This window comes from Peromyscus leucopus, chromosome X, assembly GCF_004664715.2.
Source record: "Peromyscus leucopus breed LL Stock chromosome X, UCI_PerLeu_2.1, whole genome shotgun sequence".
NCBI lineage: Eukaryota > Metazoa > Chordata > Mammalia > Rodentia > Cricetidae > Peromyscus > Peromyscus leucopus.
Window position 1 is genome coordinate 62605224 of NC_051083.1, and position 6860 is coordinate 62612083.

The 6860-nt window shown below is 38.2% G+C and overlaps 1 pseudogene; it reads right to left on the reverse strand.

Annotated features, from left to right (window-relative positions):
- Positions 1-3164: 3164 nt before the first annotated feature.
- Positions 3165-6428, reverse strand: LOC114708591 (annotated as a pseudogene).
- Between the last annotated feature and the right edge of the window lie 432 nt (positions 6429-6860).

Sequence of the window (6860 nt, forward strand, 5' to 3'; positions counted from 1 at the left end):
TTACAGGGTCCCGATTGGTTGCTTTACAGAAGGCCAGGGTGAACTTGGGTCGCATTCTTTAATTATCAGAAGTTTGATGTGTGGCTGACTCGTCCTTGCACAAAGTATAGTGGGTGTCTTTCCAGCCCAGCTGCTTATTCCTCAAGGCCAGGGGCCCGCCATAAAATATCCTCATTTAACCCAACTGTCTTTCTCCCAAGGCCGCTGACCACCATTATCTCCTCCCTAAGCCAGATGGCTGGCCACAGTTATCTCTCCCTCCCAAGGCCGGATGGCTAGTTAGTTACAGCTGTGAACTTCTGTCTTTCTGTTTCCTATAGAATGGCGTTTCTTAGGCTAAGTTATGGGGGGCATTACTTCAGCCCAACACCCCATATCCTCATAATAGAGTGGGGGTCTTTCACTTCTACTATGTTGGTTTAGAAGCCCTTGTTTTCTTGGTGACCTCCATCTACTCTGGCTCTTATGTTCTTTCTGCCTCCTCTTTTGCAGAGTTCCCTGAGCCCTGACAGGAGGGGTTTCATGGAGACATTCCATTTAGGGCTGAGTGTTCCAAGGTCTTTCACTCTGTGCATAATGCCTGGCTGTGGATCTCTGTATTTATTTCCATCTGCTGCAGGAAGAAGCTTCTCTGATAGTGGCTGAGCAAGGCACTGACTGGTCTATGAGTACAATAGAATGTCATTTGGAGTCATTTTATTGCAATGTTCTTTTAGTAGAACAATAGTATTTGGTTTTTCCCCTAGGTCCATGAGCCATCTAGTCTCAGGTTCTTGGCCACCTAAGCAGTGTGGGATATGGGTCCCATCTCATGGAGTGGGCCTTAAATCCAATCAGATATAAGCTGGTTTCTCTTACAATTAAATTACACTTTCTAAAAAGTCAGTTTCTAATCATTTTTTACCATGGATTATAAGATGAAGATTACTAAAAGTGAATAATGTTTAATGTTTTCCTTAGTGTTTAGAATCACCTGTAAAAACCTCTGTTCTGTCTAATTCCACTTGTAAGCTGTTGAATAATTCATCTCATTAGATTAGTCCAGTGATAAAATTATTTCTCATGTAACTGTTTTAGATGATTTATGGCTTTAAAATTTTTACCTTTAATGGCAAATTGTTAAAATGTTTCTAAATCAGTTATCTAGTATCAAATTCTTAAATGAGAGGGAACAAGAGATAACTCCATAAAATTTAGCCGCCAGAAAACCCAACATCTCTCTTAAAATGCAAGGGCATGCTCCTTTTCTTAGAACACAACTAGTTAGCTTTTGTGTGTTTTTGTTTAAGACATAGAAGTGAACATTCCAGGCTTTGTGGACTATTTGGTCTTTATTACAGCTACTTGAATTCCGCTACTGAAGTGGGAAGCAGCCTTAGACAGTGTGTAATTAAAAATAAAAGAACAATCCAAAGTCAACCTGCAGGGCAGCTGGCCAATACTGCCATAGAACTAATCTAATGCTATGAGTCATCTTGAAGAAACAAGTGTCTAGTCAGATGCAATAACCCACTCGGGATCTAGTAGAGATTCACTATAAATATTTTGAGAATGAATACTTTAAATTTAGCCAACTCTCTGCATTAAGAGTAATTTATTAAGGATCATGCTTTTCATTGGGACTAACATCAAGAACTTGCTTAAGTATTAATTACTGAAGGATTTATCTGTAAATTAATAAAATCTGTACAATTTAATATCCAATTTAATTCTTTTAAAAACTTAATGAAGATATAACAGAATCAAAAACCTTAAAATAAGCACACTCACTACCCATTCCATCAATTCATTTAAGTCATACCACCTATAGCATATGAAAAATAAATTTACAAGTGAAATTACCTTAAAATACATAATCCACTTATGACAATATTGTTTTTTTGTTTGTTTGATTTTTGAGACAGGATTTCTCTGTGTAATAGTCCTGGCTGTCCTGGAACTTGCTTTGTAGACCAGGCTGGTCTCAAACTCACTGAGATCCGCCAGCCTCTGTCTCCCAAGCGCTGGGATTAAAGGCGTTCACCACCACTGCCTGACCACTTATGACAATATTTTACATTTACGTGTATGTTCTATAGTGGAAGCAGAAATTCTCTCTAAAAATTATCTTTTTAAATCTTGAGGTTTAGCTGGGCAGTGGTGGCACACGCCTTTTATCCCAGCACTTGGGAGGCAGAGGCTGGCGGATCTCAGTGAGTTCAAGGCCAGCCTGGGCTACAAAGCGAGATCCAGGACAGGCACCAAAATGACACAGAGAAACCTTGTCTCCAACCCCCCCCCCCAAATATTGAGATTCATATTAGAGCCATCAGCAATATCTGATATATAAAATTGCAGAACAAACCTTTCAGATTTGGCATTTTACTGGTATAATCCAGTGACCAAGGTATAGAAATGTACAGTGCCTAAATATTAGAGAAAGAACCATTATTCTCTTCAATGTAGAATAAATAATGCATATTCTACAAGGACAGTGAGGTTAGGAATTCTATAGGGTATATGTCCTGGCATAACTTCCCGATGTGCAACAACACAAACAACTTTCTTAAGGCCATGTTTTATTTGCTGGTTAATGGACAAAAAGCAATGCAATTTAATTTCAAGTATTTTCTTGAAAGTCTGTGCTCATATGAATTATAAAAATTTGAAAAGGCTGTTAAATCACTCAAACTTTAAATATATCTTACACAATCTCATTTGTACAAAAATATAAGTTAAATATAAACATAAAGCAGTCATGGTAATTTATTCAAATCTGTTTTATGTGATTTATAGTTACATAAAAAAGTTTCTTGGTTCTCTTATTTGTGAAAAGATCAACACTGGATTGAATTGATATCTATTAACAAAGAGGCCTAAAAAGCTTTCTTCAGCACTAATCATGTATGTGGTTATAAGTGTTTCCTAATTTGAGATCATCTAAACACTGGGAAAAAGAAAATTAAAAGGGCAGTATGTCCATAGACCAACGATCTGTCTGGAGTGTATCATAAAGCACAAAGAAACCCACACATCTGTACAATGAGCATGTATTACATAGACACAGGTACACACATGCCTGCATGCATATATACACACACTCCATGCACAACAACCAGGCTGAATAAAGCCTGATGAGGTACCACATCCAGTTCAATATTCAGCTGTGTGGTTTGCTGACTTCATCAAATGCTTTTTGTCACCTTTCTATTCTTGAAAATGGTATGGAGAAGATTGTAACCATATTCCTGAAGGTCTCCTTTTCCTTCTTCAAGTGTAACAAAATACCCTACTGGTGCCCTATGTAACGATAACTGGCACTTTTTTGACCTTTTGTTGAAATCAGCAACTGGGTCCTTAAACACATTAACCGCAAGGCCATTGGTTACAATATAACTAGCTATTTTTCTCATTAACTTCTGCAGCAAAGCTCCACCAAAATGAAAGGGAACATTATCCATACTCCGTTTTTTGTTTCATCCCCTCTACAATTTCCTATGAAGTATTAATATCTACTGCATCTCCCTGAATAACTCCAAGATAAGGAGGCAGTAAGTTGTAGCCCTTTGAGTTCTCAGTAACAGGAAATTTCTTACCCAAAACATCAGAGACCTTTAATACAGTATCAAGACCATGTCCAGAATCAGATCTGATGATAAGTGTTGCCTCTGTACTTTTGATACTATTAAATGTTTCAGGTCTTCACCTCATATTTTCTCATACACTTTATAAATGCTATAGCTCTACTGACCATAGACACAGGCTGTGTTATTATGTGTTCAAATGTATCTTTATCAAAGTCTTTCCCCCAAGTTGGAACAGAATGGTATGGAACAGATCTTATGTTCTGTAGTATTAGAGTTAATTCCTAGTACTGTTACTGTTCCTTTGAAGTTAACCAAATGAGCTGGTGCCCCTTACCCAACAGTCTCTTGTAAAGAAACTCCTCTGTAGTCAAAACCATGTAACGTGACCATTCAAATAACCAAAAGTTTGTAACAAATATTTGGCCAGTATTTTCTTCTGCTGTCTAGAACTTGTGGCCACTATGACTGGATACCAGAACTGAACAAGAATAGTCTCAATTCAGTGTATAAGAAGGTAGCACTCTGGTGCTGTGTTTTCCACTGCAAAGAGGTTGCTTTAGGGGTGACAGACCCCTTGGGAACAGCCTTTCCTTTGATGGGACATGACCATCAAAGTCTAGTTCTCATGAGTGAAATTCCAGCCCTTCTCATTACAGACATCCTTGTGGATATACTCTTTGTACACTTCTTCGGCTTCTTGAATTTTCTCTTTGGCCACTACTTTAGCTTTTAAGTATTTATTAAGAATGTAGCACAACCCATACAATTTAGTTTCCTCGTATTTCACCTTCCTTACATTGCCATTTTCTGTTTCTTTTCGTGGCATTTGAAGTGGAAAGGAGCTTTGCTTGTGTTGGGTGGGTATTGTCTATAGAGAGACACCTTGTATGAGTCAGTCAGTGGCCGCGGGCTGTTGAACTCTGCTTCTGTCACAGCATTTGGCTCTGGCTGGAGCAGAGGCTCTGCACTGTGCACAGCTTTGAGGGAGAAGAAAAGTGGGCTTTGCTGTGTTCGGTTGCTTAAGTCACCGTCCCTCTACCAGGTTTTGGGACAAAGTCTCCCACACAAGTTGGTCTTCCTGCTTTAGCCTCCAGAGCGCTGTGCTTCTTTTTGGTTATCTGGTTGCATTTCTTTTTTGATTTTTAAAATTACATGTATTTATGTATCTATCCATGTATTGAGTTATGCATTTGTTTATTTTGTGTGTATGTGGGCTCGAATGCCCCTGCATATATGTGCAGTTCAAAGGGCAACTTATGGGAGTCATTTCTTTCCTTCAGCTATGTGGGTTCTGAGACTCAAACTCAGAATAGAGTTCCATATTTATAGTGATTAGGAAAATCTATCAAAGAAGACAGAGACAAGGTGGCCAAGGAGTAACAACGATGATCATCACCATCATCATATCATCATCAAAGTTCCCATAAATTCTTACATATCTATAATCATATTACTTCTACATTAGTCTTACTATAATGTTGGGTCCCTATATTCTTATCTGGAGAACAGTTTCCTCCCCACTCTCCTCCTTTTCTTTTTCTAAAATCAGGACTGGAGACTGAACCTAGACCCTTATGCATGTTAGGTAAATGCTCTAACATTGAGCTGCATCCTCAGCCTTGTTTTTACTTCTAGTCTTGAACTTGTGATTCTCCTGCCTTGCAAGTAACTGGAAATGAATGCCCATGCCATCAGGCCCAGTTCCACTTCTCTGAATGAACACTAAAGCTTTAATGAATTGGTCCAATCAAAATAAGTCATTTGTGTCCTGGTTGATCTTTTCCTCGATTATTTTATTTTGTTTTTGGTTGACACATAATAACTGTATATATTCAGGAGGTACAATGTATTTTGATATATGTGTCCATTGTTATGATGCTAAGATTCTCTTCATTTGCTGTGCACTATGGTGAAGCTTGACAAAACAGGATGTAAGCTGTAAACAGTTGTAAGCTGCCAGGTGGGTGCTGGGAACTGAACCCAGGTCATCTGAAAGAGCAGCAAGTGCTCTTAACTTCTGGCATCCTCTCCAGCCGCCTATATATGTATTTTTGTTTTGTTTTGTTGAGACAGTGTTTCTTTCTGTAATCTTGGCTGTCCTAGAACTAGCTCTGTAGACCAGGCTGTCCTTGTTATATATGTATTTTTTAGTAAAGATAAAATGTTTTTATATGGCTTTTTCAAGCATGCTTAGTATTATTTATCTCTCTTCCTTCACCTTCCATATTTGCCTTCTTTCCCAAATAAATCCTCCCATCCATGGTCCCTTTTCCACTTTCATAGTGCCTGTGTCCTACTCCCTCTCTAGAACTTTTGCATCCATGGTCCCTTTTTGCTCTCCTGGTTTCTGCAGTTACTCCAGGATGTATACTCACTTGTGAATGTTCAGAGCTATAATCTACAAATAAGAGGGAACATGCAGCAGTTGTCTCTCTGGGTCTGAGTTGCCTCACTCAATAAGATCTTTTCTAGCTCCATTCATTTACCTGCAAAGTTCACCATTTCACTTTCCTTTACAGCTGGATAAAAATCCATAGTATATATATACCACATTTACATTATCCATTCATCACTTGAAGGATATTAGGCTTTTGCCATTTTCCTACCTACTGTGAATAGAGCAGCAATGAACATGGCTGAGCAAGTATCTGTGGAGTAGAATTTGGAGTCCTTTGAGCATATGCCAAGGGGTGGTATAGCTGAGTCATATGGTAGGTTTACTTTTTAGCGTTTTGAGCGTTCTTCACGCTGATTTCTCTAATGTATGCACCAGTTTGTGATCTCACCAACAGGGAATGAGAGTTCCCATTTCTCCACATTCTCAGCAGCATTTTTGTCGGTTACTTTCTTGATCTTAGTCATTCTGAATGGGTTAAGATGAAATCTCAAAGTGCTTTAAATTTGCATTTTCTAATCCTTGAAGATGACAAACCCTTTAAAAGATATTTCTTTTAGCTATTTTTATTTCTCCTTTGAAAACACTTTGACCATTTTTAATCGGGTCATTTGTTTTCTAGATTCATTCTGTTTTCAGGTTTTTGTATATTATGAATACTCATCCTCTATAAGGTATATAACGAACAAAGATTCTCTCCCATTCTGTGGGCTTCCTCTTCGTGTGATTGACTGTTTCCTTTGTTGTACATAAACTTTCTAGTTTTAAGAAGTATCATTTGTCAATGACTTGCCTTAATTTCTGGGTAAATGAAGTTCTATTCAAAAAGTCCTTTCCTACACCCATATCTTATAGGGTACCACTTTATGTTTTCTTGTAGCTGATTCAGCAATCAGCTT